Source organism: Sinocyclocheilus rhinocerous, unplaced genomic scaffold (assembly GCF_001515625.1).
Source record: "Sinocyclocheilus rhinocerous isolate Xijiao unplaced genomic scaffold, SAMN03320098_v1.1 scaffold365, whole genome shotgun sequence".
In the NCBI taxonomy this organism is placed as follows: domain Eukaryota; kingdom Metazoa; phylum Chordata; class Actinopteri; order Cypriniformes; family Cyprinidae; genus Sinocyclocheilus; species Sinocyclocheilus rhinocerous.
Window position 1 is genome coordinate 389,774 of NW_015659915.1, and position 20,639 is coordinate 410,412.

Consider the following 20,639-nt stretch of genomic DNA (forward strand, 5'->3'; position numbering starts at 1 on the left):
GTGTGTGTGTGTGTGTGTGTGTGTGTGAGTGTGTGTGTGTGTGAGTGCGTGTGTGTGTGTGTAGGTAATGAGAGGCAGAGCTGTCTTGCGCTGTCATTCATAACCCTCCATGTGTATCGTAGCGCACACACTATTTCAAATTATTCTGCAGAGCTAGTCACTATTTTCCTCCCAACAGAATTAATGAGTTATATTTAACCATGCATACCACTTTAATCATTACCTGCAGCGTGTTTAAAGTCAGGTGCTCTGAAAGAGGATTCTTTTATACCTATGCAGTGTCACATGGGTATCATTTATATTAGTGACAAAAGCTCAGCTGTTCAGCGAGTCCTCATGTTGTGTGTAGTTTTTAATCAGGAGACAGCGGAAGGGAGCGGAGCCTCTCCGCGGGTCTCTTATACTCTCATTCTGGACAGATCATCTGAATGCAGCAGATACTGAGCATGCTCAGAACAGACGGTCCGGTTAACACAATGGAGCAGGATCTGTTCTGATGCTGCCCTGGTTGCTCTTTACTGAGGAGCGATAAATCACAGCAAACATGATGGGAAATAATCACATTTTACTAGATTCATTGTGCTTCCACTTGTAAAAGAAGTACACTTTAGCATACTTTTAAAAGAATATATGTGTGTGAACTGAATGCAATGTTTTTCAGACACTTAGTTGTATATTGTTTACAATTAAACCAAACTTTATTATAGTTTAAATTAATTTTAAATGCAATTAGCTGAACTTTAGAGTGCTTTTTATGTCCCACTTACTGTAAGTAGGATTAAGTACATCTTAATGTCATAATTACTTGTCTTTGAAATACGGTTAAATTACTGCTGAATGTACTGACAAGCATTTCTCATAAACTAAAATACACTTTCTTGTCATTTTTATTAAAACTTGTGTGTCATATAATTAAATTTGTTTGTAGCATTTATTATGATAGTTGCAGTTTAATACATTTGAAATATATTAACTTTAAATGTAATGTTATTGAATAACACACTACAGTTCAAATGGCTACACTGTATTTTGATAGTTCACTACTAGACATTCTACTAACTAAAAGTTACTTTACAACTACATGTCAACTAGCTCTCATCAGAGTATTAGTAGACTGTTAGGTTAGAGATAAAGTAGACTACTTGCAAAGTTACTTATAGTCAGTAGATTGTCTGACCATCAAAATAAAGTGTAGCAGTTAATAACCAGACAGTCTACTAATAATAGTAGACTAACTTATAGTTAGTAGAAAGTGGACTATCAAAATAAAGTGTAGCAGTTAATAACCAGACAGTCTACTAATAATAGTAGACTAACTTATAGTTAGTAGAAAGTGGACTATCAAAATAAAGTGCTGCTGTTAAAATTATAATCCAGTACTTTACATGTGCTTTAGACATGTTAGTCAAAATAAGTGTACTTCTTTAAAGCATAACAAAACATTATTAAAACATAATGATTTAATTTGACATTATTACAATTATAAATGTACTTAAGTGTGCTAGAAACATGGCCATGGAAGTGTCTCGCTTTAAGCACACTCAAGTGGCCTTTTAATTTTATTAATATTATATTATCTGCAAGTAATTTTTTTTAAAACAGCTGATAAAGATTTGAAGTACACTTACAAGTACACATTCAGTACAGTGAAGTGCACTTCACAAATGTGGCCACAGTGCAAATAAAGAAATCAGGTCACTTAACTTTTTGCATCAAAACGCGTCACCCAACAGTAAGCATCAATCATGCAGAGGTTAACACCTGCTCGCCTTTCTTAGTGATTGATATAATTAGCCATTCTGTTGGTGTTTATGATGTCCCCCAATACCTTTGCTCCTGTTTTTCTCTGTTACACCTTAAAAAGTAACCATTTAGACAGAAAGGTTCTTCTATGGCATCGTGAAGCACCTTTATTTTTAAGAGTGTAATGCATTACTTACGTTTGAATGACTGGGCTTAAACAACCATTAATTTCCCTCTGGATGTAAGGATAGTTTTGTCACGTCACGTTGCATCCCTGGCTTGCAGTGACTACGGGTTTTCAGTTGTATTTGTCAGTGAATAAATAAAAAGAGCATTAATGCACATTACCGTTTTGGAAAATTGTGGCAATTGGCAATTGTGTTTCTTGAGAACACTTCAGGCAGAACTCAATGAACAAAGAAACCATTGTAGGTAACAACGGCTCCCATAGTTTTGACAGTATGTGCACTCAGGTTGTTTTCTCCTGCTGATTTGCCCCTTGAACCTTCTTAAGGCACACCAAATACAGACCTCCCCCTTTCACCCCATTATCAACATCCCTGGCTTTACATGTCTCCGGGAGCCTCGAGTGCTAATGACTCCTGCGGCACATTATTGATGGATGTGTATTTCTAAACAAGACAGATGAGCGCTAGCGGAGACTGATACCCAGACGGCTTCATTCAACAGCCGGTCCAGTGGGCATGAAGGAGTGACAGCCGCAGCCTCAGGCGCAGGTGAGCTCAACTTCTCAAATCACTCCGACGCATTACACAGCATGCGATGAACTGCACGGGCCTGCGCACGGTGCATTCCCACATGTCTGGCCCGGATCCAGACCCCCTTCCAAAATATTTGCCCTCAACTTTGCCTGGTTTATTTACTCTGGAGGAATATTTTCCCTGAACAACTCACGAGCTTAGCGTTTGGCAAATACACTGAGCGCATGAAATATGGGCACACGGCTCGGGCCAAACGAGATGCATATATAGGCGATGAACTCACGTAAGACCGCAGAGAGCTTGGGCATTTTTGGACCAGATATTCTGATCGCTCTAACAAACGTGTTGGAGAGGAATCCTGTGTTCCCTCGCATGTGCTGCGGCGATGGAAGCGCTTTGGGAAGATAAATCCATCAAACTGTGCATGAGGTCACCACTCCGACGTTTCCGCTCACTTTGATGAGTGGAGATGGGCTTAGCCAAACACGGCTCTCCTGGAGCACTGGGGGGCTGAGTGGACGTGGGGCCACACTTGGGCTGGTGCCACGAGAGAGACGGGCATATTAGAGGAGCACAGAGAGCTTTTGTCTGTCTCGGCACAGCTTGCTTGCTTGAGTTTCCTAGCATTCATTTTATGAGTCGACTGAGGCTGGTGTTATGTGTGACTTAGAATGGAAAGAGAGCGTTTCACGTTATGACAAGAAAATTTGGTGCCGTTTTTATCTGTGCATTATACTGTATATTGCTTGCTGGTAAGAATATGCACTGGAAACATCTTAATCACACCAAGCATTTTGCTTAGGGTTTGTTCTTGTGTCTTTTTACAGTTTGCATCCAGTACATTCAAGGCATTTTGGACATTTCAATTGATCATTCACTTTTTACCCCTTTTTCTTACCCCATTGGCAAATATTTTCTGATGCACTTTATTGTTTTAAGCAAAACATAATTTGATTTCTTCAGAAAAGAAGACTTAATCTCAGTCATTGTGCATTTTGAGTAAATGTATCCTGATTTAAAAATGTTTGTTCTGGAAAACAAGTCAAAAATACTGAAGAAGAACATCATTTTTGCAGTGTACTCATTATGAGACTCTATTCTGTAACACTTTATTTTGAAAGTCCACTTTAGACATTCTACTAACAGTAAGTAACTTTGCAACTACATGTCAACTAGCAGTCATTAGAGTATTAGTAGACTGTCTGCTTAATATCTTTATTACTTTATTAATATCTATATTAATACACTTTATTTTGATGCGTCCACAACATACTGACTATGAGAAACTTTGCAAGTGTGTGTCAACTTATTCTACTAACCCTAAATCTAACCTTACAGTCTACTCTGAGAGTTAGTTGACATGTAGTTGCAAAGCTACTTATAGTTAGTAGCATGTCTAAAGTGGACTATCAAAATAAAGTGTAACCCTCTATTCTCACATACATCATATTAGTTTCAGGTGTGCATCTTTTCTGAGGTTTTGTAAACTTTATACAGTATTTTGGTCTTCATTTGACATCTGTTTGAATGCTGAATTGCGATTGTGTTTTGTCTACACGGAACCAAAGTCTAAAAGCCAAACCTTTAACATTATTCCACTGCTGCTTTGTATGCACTGCTGTTTCCTTCAGGAACTGCAGATGTAGTACTGTAAAGCTGTTGCCTCTCAGTATTGTCTTATGTCCGCTTCCAGAGGCTTCCAGATAAACCCTGTATTTGTGTTGACACGAGATCCAGAGCATCCGTGTCTCCCAGCTGCATGCGGTCAAGGGAAAACATTTCCTTTAGAGCAGCAACTGAAAGGTCAGTCGCAGCACCTGCGTTCATGCCAAGGCTGGACATCACGTGATCACACACATATCCAGGCGTCTCGGGTCATCCTTAACCAGTCAACACCTTCATCTGACCTCCCATTAACCCACACCACAGGAGATCCATTTCCACACAAGCCTGAAAGTTCAATACAAGGAAAGCAACAAATTGTGCAACAGCGTTTTAAAGATTATGTGTTGTGAGAAGGAAAAACTGAGGAATGATTTGCGAGGATGGTGATGTTGATGATGCCACCAGACGGAGAGAGCGATCCCATATGTTGGGTCACGTGTGTATCTGGTAAATATTATAATGAGGCAATGCTTCTTATCCTCGCTAAGGAACATAATGTGGAACAGAAGGCCAGTGGTTCAGTCATTGTCCATTGAATTAACCCCAATCAGCTCTGAGGAGCATCCTGACTTTGGGAGTACAGAAAAACGTACAGAAAAACGAAGAGCAATGGAGAAAGAGAATTCTTGAGCTTCTTCAGTGATTGACATTGATTGGATCATCTCAGAAACGTCTGGAGATAGAATCCTAAATGCTATAGGAATCGTTTTCTCGCTTATTTCTAAAATAAATGAGCCTGCTTTCTCAATATGCACCTCTTTACCAGAATCTGCAGTCTATTATCAGCTCTCTATTAATAGCTATGTTTCCATCGCCCTGTTTCTATGCGCATTTTGAAGTATCGCATGAGAAACGAGTGAAGGAAATGCCAAATTTTGAATGAAAATCCCTTAATTCGCCAAAAAAAATTTTTTACGCTTGCTTGAGGTGGTTTTCAACTTGTGCGAAAAAGGGTTAATGCAAATAATGGAAGTTGCATAAATTCCTGTATGCGCATCAAAAAAGTCATGTGACTTTGCACAATGGGACGACAAATCCTGACTAACCAGCGGACCGATCTCATTCACAGCATCTGAAATGTTCTGGTCATTCTGAAATCCCTGAGCAAAGTCTGTAGTCAAAGTATTTCTATATAATTGCCTCCCAGAACCATCTTACACGACTGCGTTCCCAAACAGCAGCATCCACCTCCGAAAGCAATGAACGCATTTATCGTGTAATTTGTGTTTTAATGTGTTTATTGCAAGTAATTTATTATATAAAAATGAGTGTATTCAGTGGCTTCTCCTACTTTTCTTAGTGATATATAGTGCCAGTTTATCAGAAAGTGACGATTTTGTTCTCTTTGACTCGTTGGATGGAAATGGTGCTTATTTGCAAATGTTTTAAGTGATATTTTAATTTTACGCATAGGTTTAAATTCACAACTTTGGATGGAAACCCGACTAGTAATGCACTGCCAGTTGCAGCAGTATCAGATTGAAGTTGTTAAGGCTGTTGCCAACATCTCAACACTCAAGATAGCTTTTTCCCGATGTCTTATCGAAATTACCGTGTCAGGAAATATACGCCTCGTGTTACTCGTCGACTTCATTCTCTCCACAGTAAATATTCAAGTGTTGAACCTTTCAGATGTGCATGGAGCATGTTATTAATCAGAAGCCCGAGGCTCCCGTGTCTCTCAAACAGCACGTCTGTTCGATCTCTGCGGTTTCGTCCCCCGAATGTCAGTGCCGATTACAGGTAGACAGTCCTGAGAAGTCAAAGTGCTGCTGTCAGTTTTCTGATGAATATCTCCCGTTCGGTTTTAGCAGCATGCATATTCATCAGGCTGCTAGGCCACCGGGCGATTTCACTCCTAATTGTGTCCTCCTCTCAAGCCCTCCGAAGCCCCCGTGGCATCATGGGACAGATGAGGGGATGTCAAAGAGGATGCCAGTGCTTGTCAGGGCTGCTCTTGTGGCTCAAACGGCACAACTTTATTCCAGCACCCTGAGGGAAATTCTGAGCCGGATCCCGTTAGCACCGTGCTTCCGTTGTGGTCTTCATTGAACCGCAGGCCTTTGTAGAGTTTCAGTGGCATGTTCTGACTCCTACCTGTGTCAAGTCATCCCACATCCAGCAGAGTCTGCTTTCGCTTGATAACTTTCCTCGCTGTAGTTTTAGATGAGCATCAGCAGCTCGTCCTAAGGACGTCTTGCCTCGTTATCCTCATCCCCTTCTCAACAATAACAGTGCTTTATGAGGTGGCCATTTATCTTTTCCCGTTTGCCCTCATGCGAGAGGCCACGCTTGAGCACGCATCGGTGCTGACACCCCAGTATCCGCTCTTTACCCAGTGGGGTGTGAAAGACCAGGGCCGACCTCACGTCCTGTGACAGAACACATACACTTCCTCTCAACCCGAGCGGAAAAACTTATGAGGAACAATATGGAATTCTGTTTCCTGCCGACTGTAACGACTCTCAGAATTTGCCCATAATCTTTTGCACCATTGCTGTTTTATTTTTAGCCCGCGGGTCATCTGATTCTTAGACGCTCCCCTATACAGATACAATACATGAATGTGTCATTTCTCTACCGAGGCATCTCAGTGTCTCGTTTCATGTTCTCAGGTCAGGTATATTGCAGAAATAAAGCCAGAACCAAACCTGTGTTGTGCACTGAGTCACCTGATATCCAGAGCCTCCTTCTGTTGCACTGTCATCCATCCACTTCTCCAACTCAACCTGAGATTAACCACAGCGCTCTGGCATGGGATTGTTTAACATAAGATAAGACTGAACACGGCCTTCTTCTTCCACATCTTCGTCTTTCTTTAGCAGCACTGCAGCCTCCCAGAGGGAAGTGTCTATTGCTCAGAACATCCTCTTCTATTGCTCAGGAGACATACAGTGAAAGAATACAGTAGACCTGTATAATAAATGTGGACGGCAGCTCAGATGATTTGATCAATGAGAAGTATGCATTCATATTAGGGCTTCCACGACTGCTCGTTTTTACTGTTTACTGTATGTAAGGGCCTCTTCACATTAGCATCTGATGGCCTGTCTCACTGCAGGTGAGAAACGACAGCCCTCAAGTTGTTTGTTTGTTTTAGGGCTCCCTGTGTGCTATGTGAACAATCCAACTGAACTCACAAGTCAATTATGACATGCTTCAATGCAGAACTTGAGTCCAGTTTAACTTTTCAGATTCTTTTAATACAGATGCTGCATTTGGTCATTACAACATACCATTCAACAAAACTGAGACACAATTAAACTTGGTTGCAGCTTGGGAAATTTTTCTGTATCTAGGAAACTGTAGTCGGTTGCATAAAATGCTTAGACAAGTATTACAAGTTAGTCATCTATTTATTTATTTTTTTCTTCAAGACTGGTCATAACTTTTTTGCATAAGTCGGTTGCATAAGAATGTAGATCGGTCTAATTGGAATCAGAAAAATAAGACTTACCCCTTGGTTAACTACTAGTTGGTCAGACACAGTCTTAACATAGTGGCTAGGTTTATGCAACTGGCCCCTGGAAAATAAGGCAAAGGTATCTATTTGATCTCCATGTTTATGTAATTGTCTATGAGAAACAGTTGAGATGTTAACGAGAACTTGTTTGTGATTTTTCTTTCCTGTAGGCTGAATGACGCCCTTCCTAAATGCTTTTCCTCTGCCTTGAACATTTTGTGAAATGCATGTGACCTGCAGTTTGAGGTTAACTAATAATGCAGATATTTGAGAAACGTGCTTCCCGAAATGTATTGTATAGAAAAATGTGTTTCCTGGTTAACGTGAGTTTCACATCGCCTCGCAATTCAGTGCTATTCACCGCTGTCAAACATAAAAAGCGTCTGGTACCCCAGCTTGAAGCGTCACATGACCCTCTGAGATTGAGGATCCACCTGCAGTGGCTCAAATGAGCAGAAAGTCAGAAACGAGGCGGTTGGGGTCGCGGTATTCGGTTCGAGGGCACATCCTCTGCAGCTGGAGTGTTCGGCGTGGCTCGCGCTCAAGGACTTCTCCCAGGACCGTGTCACGAGAGGAAGGACTCGAACAACGAACGGTGAAATTGTTTGTGAAATCGTTTTCTACGGTTCGGCTCAGCCGTGGCATTCTTCAAACATCTGTGGGCTTCGAATTACAGTAGTCAACATTTGATGTGGATCAAAAGAGTTCATCAAAGTTGTCTTAAGACAAGAACGCATTTTGGTTTTAGGAAAACTTTGATGAAAGGTTTTGATCCACTTTAAATGTTGACTAGTGTAGCATGATTTGGCCATAAGACAGGTCTTGAGTGAGTAATCCTTGCTTTCGTATGTAATGCCAAAACAAGCGTTTGTTTGCCGCCAGATTTGCACCTTAGACCGGTGCTTTGATAATCATCCGTCAGAGCCGAGAAGAGTTGACAGACACCTCGCTCGGAATGCTGCGTGAAACTATTTCACAGCTCCGTGTCAAAGTTGAGCTACATCAACCAAACCCTCAGTAATCTTAGCCGCCAGTCAGCTTTACCTGACAGACAAGAACTCTTCGACGAATGACGCGCTGACGTGTTTTCCTCTGCCTGCATGCTCAAGACGTTTATTTGTGTTGGTCTTTGTTCACATGGATGTGCAGCGCTGAAAGGATTTTGATTGCCTGCGAAAATATTTAGAGCACAGCAAATATTTACGACATCGTTCATGGTGCGGAAACAATACGTATATTTGAGAACATTCTCAGGTAATCAGGCGTTACAAAACAAACGAGAAAGAAAGAAACTTTGGCTGCTGGATGAGATGATCTCAGAGGAAATCTGTCCTTATTTTGGGCCGCGTTGATGCGTCAGAGCGGGTGTCTTAATGTCCTAAACATGGACGTGTGTATCATGAAAAGAGCGGAGCTTGGGATGACCAGTCTGAACTCTGTGTTTGTCCACCAGCGCATTCAAAAGGCATTGTGGGAAAAACACTAGATACTCTTTGTCAGCACTTAAGGTCTATATGGCTGCGCCTCAGGATATCCCTTTCCTGACAGGAAGTATCGTGTCCCTCTCTGCTGTTTTAATGGCACAGATAGCTGTTGGTGTGTGGTGGGTGTTGTGAGGACACATGAACTGCATCTTACCAATCAAATATCTCTTAATCGTTTCATAACTACATTGTTTATACTTTTGGTGGCTGCCAGGGCATTGCTGTGTGGGTTGTTATTACCATGCTACGTGGTTGCTAGGGTGTTTTGAGTGGTTTCTAGGGCATTGCTAAGGTATTGTGCGTGATTTACAGTATATCGTTATGCATGTTGCCAAGGTATTCTGAGAGTATTAGCACACTGAGATGCAGCATGCTTACTAGGGTAATCTGGCTGCTACGGTGTTCTGGATTATTTTTATTTTTTTTATTTTATTTATTAGCATAGCATATAAATGGAAATTCTACATTGTAAGCTATATAAACGGTACACTTGTAAATAACATATCTGTACATTCATTTAAACAATTATGTTTTTCTCTATATTTCTACTTCTGTATACAGTGCGTTATTATTTAATTTTCTGTTTTTCTTATATTAGTGTTATATTTCATCTCTACTGTGCAATTCTATGTATGTCTGCTCTGTCATGTATGTTTGCACTATGTCCATACTTCTGCACTGGAAGCTCCTGTCGCCAAGTCAAATTCCTTGTGTGTAAATATACTTGGTAATAAAGCTTTTTCTGACTTCTGACTTCATTTTATTTTATTTATTGATTGATTTATTTTTTTGAAAGTTGCTAGGGTGTTCTGAGTGGTTGCTAGGGTGTTCCAGGCAGCTTTTGGCAAGTTGTCAGTGTGGTTGCTAGGGTGTTTCAGGAATCACAGTGAAGGTTTTATTACATGGTTTCTGAGGTGGTTTCAAAGACATTGCGAGGGTATTATGTTTGGTTGCCTGTGCATTGCTATAGTGATGTTGCTAAGGGTAGTTGCTAAGGTGTTGTGGGTGATTAATAGGGTGTTCTATATGGTTGCTAGGGTCTTTTGTTGTTTTTTTCATTATTTGACGGTTGCTGGGGTGCTTCTGGTTCTGGTGTTATATGGTGTTCTGGCGTTGCTAAGGTGTTGTGGGTGGTTGCCAGGTCATTGCTATGTGCATTGCTTAAGAGTTTGGACATCACCAAGGTGAAATTTGGGTGGTTGCTGGGGTATTCCTAGGTGGTTGTTCAGGTGTTGTTTGTGATTGCTAGGGTGTTGTGGATGATTTATAGGACGTTATGAGTGGTTGCTTGTGTTTTTAGGACATTACAAGATGGTTGCTAGGGTGTTCTGGTTGTTTCCGGGAGCTTTGCTAGAGTGTTGTGAGTGATTGCCAGGGCGTTGTTATGCAGGTTGCCAAAGAGTTTGTATGTTGCCACAGTGAGATTTAGGTGTTTGTAGGTGGTTGCTAAGGTGTTCTGGGTAGCTGTTTAGGTGTTGTGGGTTAGTGTTAGAGGCTACTTTGTTAGAGTTTTTTGTGACGTTACTAGATGGTTTCTGTGGTTTTCTGGTTGTTGCTAGGGGATTGCTTTGCAGGTTGCACAAGATTGCAGATGTTGCCAAGGTCTGTGCTAGAGTGTACCTGGTGGTTGTTGGGGCGTTTTTTCGGTGGTTGTTAAGTTTTTTTTTTTAGCATACTGCCATGTTTCTTCCCATAACAAACACTATTAACACTAACATTTATTCAATTGAAACTGCAAAGCTGAATTTCCAGACCTGAGCTTCATGTCCCCCAGGATTCTCTCGGCTGGAGGTGAATGGGACGTCACTTTCGGAGCAGGACCCAAAGGAGACCCATCAGATCCGCCTGTTGCCTCCTCTCTCCATCTGCCGTTTGCCCCGGCGTTCCAGATCAATAGCAGCTCCATTTGCCATATCCCAGGCGAAAGCCCTCAAGGAGCAGATGCTAATGATGTGATGATAACTCAACAGCGAGATTTTAAGATAATCGATACGCTGCTGTGCATTATGACTTTAATCCGCACAGCACCACCTACCAGCTTCATGCTGCGTCATCTTGTCCGTATCGTTGTAGCGTTTCCTCTTTAAAACAGATTATATTATTAGAGCTGTTCCACTGAGGTCTCTGGCTGTCCTTTATCATATACGCTTTTCTCTTTTTTTCAACCGGTCATAATGCATGTCGTGCGGTTTGCCCTTGGATGATGCAGGACGCCATGACATCATTCCACTAATAGCTTCCCTGGAACTGAGTTGATTCACCATGGGGAGATTTTAGCCTGGGTTTCCACCGTTATGAGCTGTTGCAACAAACACCACTTAGGCCCAGTCTTGTGCTTCCTAAACAAGTATTTAATGCCCTCATTAAAGATATATGAAGCTGGTAATCAATAAGACCTCTGGATTACAACCTCATCTTCCATACGAAGGTGCAAACGGCTACATCATGTTTAACATTACGTATTTCATGCCAGGTTTGTAGACTGCACAGAGATGACCAGGGGAGCCTTCATCAATTATTCCAGACATAAACCTTAATTGATTCATGAGATCTTTTGTGAGAGCTAATAAGATTATTGGAGGGAAAAAAGATAATTGGATCTGTCTTACAGTCACATTTATGCTTGATATTATGATGCTAATGGGAACTCAACCCATTTTTTGGTGCATGGTTATATTCCTCAGTGAAATGCAGAATTGGAATTACATGAACGCCTGTAAAAGTTTTAAAGTAATTCCGTTTTGTTCACCAAACACAGCCCAGAAGCCCACCCTCAGGCTTTTGTACCTGGTAAATGCTTTATGTTGGTATTAAATATCTTTTAGAAATCAATTTTTATCTCTGAAGATGAGCAGTGAATCACTATTAAAGAGTCCATCAAGCTGTCGGGACGGTTCCCTGTAAACACTCGGATCACACTTCTGAATAATAAAGGCCGTTTTATGTGCTTCACGCTGACTTCAGTATCTGCTTCCTCACCTCGTTTAATTCTGAGCTGAAGGCACAACAGAATACTGCCGTTCTATCTGTATCTGAAGAGCACTATTGAAGGAGAAGGGCTGGTGCTCTGGATCGTGGAACCTTGCGCTCACTTTCTGTTTATAAGCGGAGAGTTCCGGTCCTTGATTCTGATTGGCTGAGCCGCGTTCGAAGCTGTTGTAAATTACTCTACAAAGTAACATACACCTTTGTTTACGTTTGTCTGTTGCTCGGCAACCACTTTGTTGCAACCACAACTGATTCTGAGGAGCTACATTGTTTGGTGGAAGAATACTGTTTTTATTAATATCATTACACTTTATTTGCTCTGTTTTATTTTGTGAAACCTTACTACGTATATGGAATAACAGTTTTATAAAAGCAAGAAGCCCTGTGAAGCCGTGGTTTATAGTGGAAGGAGAAGGGCTGGTGCTCTGGATCGTGGAACCTTGCGGTCACTTTCTGTTTATAAACGGAGAGTTCCGGTCCTTGATTCTGACTGGCTGAGCCGCGTTCGAAGCTGTTGTAAATTACATACACCTTTGTTTACGTTTGTCTGTTGCTCGGCAACCACTTTGTTGCAACCACAACTGATTCTGAGGAGCTACATTGTTTGGTGGAAGAATACTGTTTTTATTAATATCATTACACTTTATTTGCTCTGTTTTATTCTGTGAAACCTTACTACGTATATGGAATAACCGTTTTATAAAAGCAATAAGCCTTGTGAAGCCGTGGTTTACAGTGTATTTATAACAGCTAAGGCCCCTTAGCTGTTATAAATTCACTGTAAACCACGGCTTCTTGGGGCTTATTGCTTTAGTTTAACACTGTCAAAGTCAGTTTAAATTGTCAAGGAAATATTCAAATGTTGGGTTATTTATCGTTGAGATACTATTAAAATGTTATTTTATTTATTTTCTGTTTTCATATTAATTGTAGTTAACTTTTTAGTAATCTAGCTGTGTTTTTTGTCATTTTTATTAGTTTACTTTTTTATTATGTCTATAATATAGTTTTTAATATTTTTGTTTAATTTTAGTTAAGTTTTAGTTTTTATTACATCAGCTAAATGAAAATTAGAAATGTTGCCTTGTTTTGTTTTTAAATATTTTATTTCAAGTAGGGCTGGGCGATATGACAATATATCATACAATATAGATATTTATCATGATGTTTATTTATCATTAATGGGGAAGGAGATGCTTTCCACATATTTGTCAGACGTTGAGAATGAATGTAAACAACTATTTTGTTCACAATTAAACTCCCCAGAGTAAATAGAACTTAGGGCCCCATGAAATCAGTTTCATTTTGCCTTAATTCTGTGTTTTATTTTTTCTGGATTCAGCGTTTTATGATTTAATACAAATGTATCATCAAAATTGGTGTCTAATAAAAGGAATTAATAAAACTTAATCCTTCAAAAAAAATTAATCCTTTAAAAAGTAATCCAATGAAAATATTGCAATAAATTGACAACAAAATATCGCACTTTTATTAAGATGCTGCACAAACAGCACTATATTAAAACATGAATGAAAAATATGATATATATATATATGTATACAATAGTAATATATTTCTCCAGAGCATATCAACATTATTAACATAAGTTTTATTGTGATCTCAATATGATATCAACCGGATATTTTAAGTAGCAGAAGTTATTTTATGGTTTTAGTAGTAGATCTAGTTTAATAACCCTGCTGCGTTACAGTGATTTCCGGAGTTTTAATCCAACCTTGATCAAACTCGCCTGCATGCAACTGTCTGGTGATCCTGAAGAGCTTGATGAGCTTGTTCAGCAGTGTTTGATCAGAAGCTCAGAGTCGAGAAGCGCTGGTTCAGGTGCTGCTGGAGCTCGTGGTTTATCTGCCAGCTCAACAGATGAGTGATTGTGGTGTGATGCTGCATGTGCTCGGCTTGAGGTCAGGGCCGCTCCAGAGGCCCCGGCTGATTACCAATCTGGGACCCGGACGCACAGCGTTTTCATTAGGGAGAGGTCCAAGATCATACAGGAAAGTTCCGGACCATTAATACATTTGAAACGGCAAATGAGAGGTGGGGGAGAGCCACGGGTTATTTTGAAAGAGGAGAACCCTGAGGAACGGCCATGAGAGTCGCAGTGAATAAATACCCAAATCATCTTAACCCAGTTTTTTCTTCTCCAGGATCTGCAGCCAATTTTCCTACAATTTACTGTAAATTGTTTGTGAAATCCTCGCTGATTCTACCAGAGGAAACGTGGAGCTGGAGAGAAGAATTTTACAGCGTGCACGTGTTGGACTGAACCCGGATAAACAAACAAGCTCAAAAAGCAACAACAAACACACAAATAAACACATGATGTGTTACAGATGTGCTCTTCATTTGTGTGTGTGTGTGTGTGTATGTGTGTGTGTTTGTGTTTGTGTGTGTGTGTGTGTGTGAGTGTGTGAGTGAGTGAGTGAGTGAGTGAGTGTGAGTGTGAGTGTGAGTGTGTGTGTGTGTGTATGTGTGTGTACCTGTTTTTCTACTCTGGTGGGGACTTAAACCTGAATACACACAGACTCATGTGGACTCATGTCACGGTGGGGACCTAAATTAAGATCCCCATGGGTAAACAAGCTAATAAATCACACAGAATGAAGTTTTTTGAAAATCTAAAAATGCATGTGTGTCTGTGTGTGTGTGTTACCAACAAGCTCGGTCACTTGACATGTAAAAAAAAAAATCCTCAGGTCAGTTTCACGACTTGTTAATATTTCATCTTGCATAGTTGTATAATGACTTGTATTGATTTCTCATTTCTTATTTATGGCGTCTGGTGCCACAGTAAAATGCTAATCAGGTCCTCGCTTCTCTGAGTTTTGGTATTTCTGTTACAGTAATGTGAATGTTCAAAGATGCACCTCAGTGTTATGCGGATATTTATAGCATTTGTGTTTGTAGTCTCTTCATTACAGGTAAAAACTGTGAGTAAAACTCCTGTTGTCTTTTCTAATCTATATGAGTCTGTGTGAGGTGAAAGAAATCACATCAGTGCAGAACTTTTGAAGCATAATTTGGTCAGCAATTCATAACATTTGTGTGTGTGAGATTTGATCTGCTGTGAGAGAGATGCTCGAGCGTTTTCATGAGCAGCCGTCTCTCTTCTGTTTTTGTTTACACTTTCATTATATCTCTACCACATTATCTGATGCCCCGTCCCGTTTTCAATCTCTCTGCTCCATTTTAATGTCACTGCTTGCACTGCATGTGTGTGAGTGTATGATCCAAGCCTGAGAGACGAGCTTAGGACAATAAGAGACAATAGATGATGACCAAATCTCAACTCACTGCTAACTTCAGCAATGATGCTTTACAGGATTAGTAAATCAAGAGGCAAAAATATGTTAATCTGGGTCTCTGTCTTAAAAACAAGAGAACTTCACTTGCAAAAAATAAATAAATGCAACAAAACCAAATGAGGTTTATTATTTATTATTTAAATTATTAAAGCAATAGTTTACCAAAAATTGTAAATGTATTTTATTTTAAGGATATTTCTATATTTTTTACTAGAAAACAAGACATAGATTTTGATTAAGTGCATAAACGGTTGGTTGGTTGGTTGGATGGATGATTAGATAGATAGATAGATGGATGGATGGATGGATGGATGGATGGATGGATGGATGATTAGATAGATGGATGGATGGATGGATGGTTGGTTGGTTGCTTGGTTGGTTGGATGATTAGATAGGTAGATAGATAGATAGATAGATAGATAGATAGATAGATAAATGATGCTTTACAGGATTAGTAAATCAAGAGGCAAAAATATGTTAATCTGGGTCTCTGTCTTAAAAACAAGAGAACTTCACTTGCAAAAAATAAATAAATGCAACAAAACCAAATGAGGTTTATTATTTATTATTTAAATTATTAAAGCAATAGTTTACCAAAAATTGTAAATGTATTTTATTTTAAGGATATTTCTATATTTTTTACTAGAAAACAAGACATAGATTTTGATTAAGTGCATAAACAAGATATAATTGGAGTCCTGCACAAATGTCATTAACAAAATATTTAACAAAACGTGATTTTTCCTCCATTTCTCAGATGTTTTTCTGCTCTCTAGGAGGGATGTGTGTTTTATTGATATCTCAGTTGTAAATATAATTTCCCTATGCGTCTCCTCGGAGAACAAATCCGTTTATGCGAGCTGAATATTGCTTGTTTTTCCTGATCCATTATCATCAGCGTGAGTCCTGCGGAGCGTTTGGTTAACACATTAAACAGTCTTACAGGCGTTTGAAGGCAAGTGGAATAAAGCTTCATATTTTAGTGCTGACGGCCACAAAAACCAATGACAGATTATTCCATGTCATTGTTTTACTTGCCTTATGGCACCAGATGAAAAGGGTTTATTCACTTAATTCAGACAGAATTTCCATATTATTTTGATGTCTGTGCACTGATGCAAATGCTGGAGATGAATTTACACGGTGCATCGGACCATAGTCCACAATTACTCTTGTGTAGCTCTGTCTGCACCTCTGATTGTGTGTTATATTTGTGGCTTTTCTCAACTAAAACTCCAGCTATACCGAGTCTGAGCCAGTGAACGCTTGTGCTGTTTAGTATCGGTTTAGAGTAAAGAGAGACGTGTTAAACATTGGTTTAAGTAGGCGAATCTTCTCTCTTACGCAATCTGAGTGTGCTTCATTTCTCTCAGAAGTGTGTGCTCTTCTTCTCATTACTTTTCCTCTTTCTGGAGCAAACAGGCAGTTGTTCATAAACTTCCATGCAGTTGAAACTTTAACTGGGTTGAAATCGTCTGTTTCGCTCTGCGTGTGTTGAAGAGTTGCGAGGTCTGGCTTCATTCTGCAGTAACTCTGAGATCTCTGGGTAGAGAGTGCTGTGTCTTTCTGCCTTCATCCACAAGCTACTAGTGCTTTCAACTGGCAAGCGCTCATCACACTTGGAAAAGAGCTTGTAAAGTTTCTCTAAATTGTGGCAACAGAGGTTGTTTTGTTGGTTCTCAAAGCCTCGCAGATGTTCTGGGTTGCAGACGGCGTTCGCCTCCTCCTTCATCACAAGCTTCTTTATGCTCTCTTCACAAACTGAAGGATAAAAAGCACATTGTTGCCTGTCATTTTTCCAAAATATCCATTAGGTAAAAGCCATTTTAGCTCACAGGCCCTGATTGCACTGGAAAGGCTTGCCGTCGTTTGTGGGAAAGGCCTATTAATTTCAATTAGCGACTGAGAAGAACAAATCTTAAAGCTTCTAGTTTGAGATTTTACAAGCCCAAAGAGAGCTGAAGTGAGCGACAATGTGCATGAATGAATTTGTTGTTTGGAGGGTGTTTATTGGTCATGCCAATAATAATTAAAGCACACCGGCCTCACGCTCATTAAAAGAACTGAAGCTTTGAAGAATAGATTGAGCAATAAACCCTTAACCAAACCAGCTGTTTACTGAGAGCTAAAAGAAAACACCTTCTTACACAGATTGGATACAAGCATCTCATAGATGGATGGATGGATGGATGGATGGATGGATGATTAGATAGATGGATGGATGGATGGATGGATGGATGGATGGTTGGTTGGTTGGTTGGTTGGTTGGTTGGTTGGTTGGTTGGTTGGTTGGTTGGATGGATGGATGGATGGATGATTAGATAGATAGATAGATAGATAGATAGATGATGGTTCGTTGGTTGGATGGATGGATGTATGAGTGTGTTTTGATAGATAGATGGATGGATGGATGGATGGATGGATGGATGGATGGATGATTAGATAGATGGATGGATGGATGGATGGTTGGTTGGTTGCTTGGTTGGTTGGATGATTAGATAGGTAGATAGATAGATAGATAGATAGATAGATAGATAGATAAATGATGGTTGGTTGGTTGGTTGGATGGATGGATGATTAGATAGATAGATAGATAGATAGATGATGGTTCGTTGGTTGGATGGATGGATGTATGAGTGTGTTTTGATGACATCACAAGCGAGTGACAGGTGAAGCCCAGCATCAGCATCAGAGCGCGGCGTCTGGCGTGATTCTAACGACTCTGTGTGCGTCTGGGCTAATAATGCACTTTATTTACTTCAGGCCTCCAGCGATTCTGTGAGCCCGCGCTGCTGTCGGACACGGCTGAAACAAAGGCTGTTTTATTTGAGGGGAAAAGGTTCAAATGAACCTCGGCCCTAAATTATTGACAGCGAGACGTTCCCTGGAGCCGTGAGTAAATGAGCGCTGTCACTGTACACATGCTGTCGCTGCATTAAAGGAGGCCGCGTGGCCAAGCATGGGCTATAAAGAGCTGCCGCTCACACTCGTGATGTTTTGAAGCAGGTCAGGACTACTGTAGGGTAGTTAGTGACAGTGTGCGGTGATAGTCTATAATCCATAATAACTCTTCCTCCAGTGAAAAAGTGTTCTGGTGTGAATCAGGAGAGAAATCTGCACAGATCAAGCAGCGTTTAAACAGCTGGTTGGTTGGTTGGTTGGATGGATGGATGATTAGATAGATAGATAGATAGATAGATGATGGTTCGTTGGTTGGATGGATGGATGTATGAGTGTGTTTTGATGACATCACAGGCGAGTGACAGGTGAAGCCCAGCATCAGCATCAGTGCTGCATCAGAGCGCGGCGTCTGGCGTGATTCTAACGACTCTGTGTGCGTCTGGGCTAATAATGCACTTTATGTGCTTCAGGCCTCCAGCGATTCTGTGAGCCCGTGCTGCTGTCGGACACGGCCGAAACAAAGGCTGTTTTATTTGAGGGGAAAAGGTTCAAATGAACCTCGGCCCTAAATTATTGACAGCGAGACGTTCCCTGGAGCCGTGAGTAAATGAGCGCTGTCACTGTACACATGCTGTCGCTGCATTAAAGGAGGCCGCGTGGCCAAGCATGGGCTATAAAGAGCTGCCGCTCACACTCGTGATGTTTTGAAGCAGGTCAGGACTACTGTAGGGTAGTTAGTGACAGTGTGCGGTGATAGTCTATAATCCATAATAACTCTTCCTCCAGTGAAAAAGTGTTCTGGTGTGAATCAGGAGAGAAATCTGCACAGATCAAGCAGCGTTTAAACAGCTCTAAACAAATATGTGGCTGGATTTGGATGAGAGAGACAACAGCAGATGCACTTTTTCACTGCAGGAAGCGTTCATTGAGTGGTAGTGCTTGTTCACTCGCTAGACCATCTCAAACCAACTTGTGACTTCATACAGATTATACAGATAAGACAGTTGTGTAAAGGTTATGTGTTGCGTTTGCCTCCTGTAGCTCAAACAATAAAGCATGAGTAAAGCAAGGTCATGGGTTTGATTCCAATGGGGAGCATGAACTGTTTAATAATGCTTACTTTGAATGTAGAATAACTTTGATTTGATTAAATGCATGTGACAAATGCATCAATGTAAATGAGAGTCTAGACACTCAGATATCTAGATGTGTTTTTGCTCTGGGTCTGTTTGAGCTGAAGAGTACTTCACAGTCTCTAAACTGTGTGATCTGAACGGTCTGTTAGGTTCAGTTCTCTTGTCATTTCAAGTTTTACTGTATACAGATGTAATGGTAAAGGCATCCCAGAATGCACCACACCCCATCTGACAGCATGGTCTTGTAATTAGTTGCGGTTCACTGAGGGCTTTGCATAAAAAACATTCATCTGAGTTGCTCTTAGTTTGGCATGTAAATGAAATGATAGATTGTATTTGATGCGAATAGTGCAGTAAAGGCATGTCCCGTGTGATCCGTGTTCAGCAGGTCACGGTTTGTGCAGTGACGTCTGTGACGCTCTGCAGAGAGGAACAGATCATATTGGACTCGCTGTGAGTCAGGAGGCTGTGTTCAGCAATACATGAATAAGTTAAAGCATAATAAGTGTGTTGAGTGAGCACTAAAGAGTGTGTGCTGGAGGGGAGATGAGCATGTCTGTGTGTGTGTGTGCTGTGATGTGAAGATCTTTTCATCCTCTGATGTTCCTCCTCACACTGCACCCTACAGTAATCACAATCCCAGGAAACACTGCTGGAACATTTCTGCATTTCTGGATTTGCAAAGGTTACTGTTATATTCAGTGTTATGGGGTTGAAGATCAGTGCCAAAAGGGCCTCAGCTCGTATATATCTTTACACCGTACAACCTCATACAGTCCAAAAGAAATACGATGTCACTCACTTAAATATGTAGCAGAAACACCAAAGCATTATGTGAAGATGTCACAGTGTAACAGGGCTGAACAGGACAGAGACACCACCGTTTAAAAGAGAATGAGCAGATGCCTTATATAATTCTGATAATTATTTAATTCTTATAAATGTTAAAATCATCAGTAGAAAACATTTAAGTAATCATGATGTCAAGGAAGATTCTTTAATGACATTAATGAATAATATGTGTCTAATATTAAATATTTGCAAATGAAAGCAGCGTTATTTTGGTATTGACATATTATTATAGTTTTTGTTAGTATTTTGAATTAGAATTAATTGTTATATTTTATGTTTTCACGTAAATGTTTTTTTTTATATATATGTATATAGTGTTTTTATTAATTTATTAATTGTGTGTTTGTGTCATATATATATAT

General features: G+C 40.2%; 1 long non-coding RNA gene across 1 annotated transcript in view; it reads left to right on the forward strand.

Annotated features, from left to right (window-relative positions):
- The first annotated feature begins 5,581 nt into the window (after positions 1 to 5,581).
- LOC107724249 (uncharacterized) overlaps positions 5,582 to 20,639 on the forward strand; it is a 19,143-nt gene continuing 4,085 nt past the window's right edge. The window contains exons 1-2 of the long non-coding RNA XR_001638011.1: positions 5,582 to 5,592; positions 6,308 to 6,313. This is a non-coding gene — a long non-coding RNA (uncharacterized LOC107724249). The remainder of the gene's footprint in view (positions 5,593 to 6,307; positions 6,314 to 20,639) is intronic.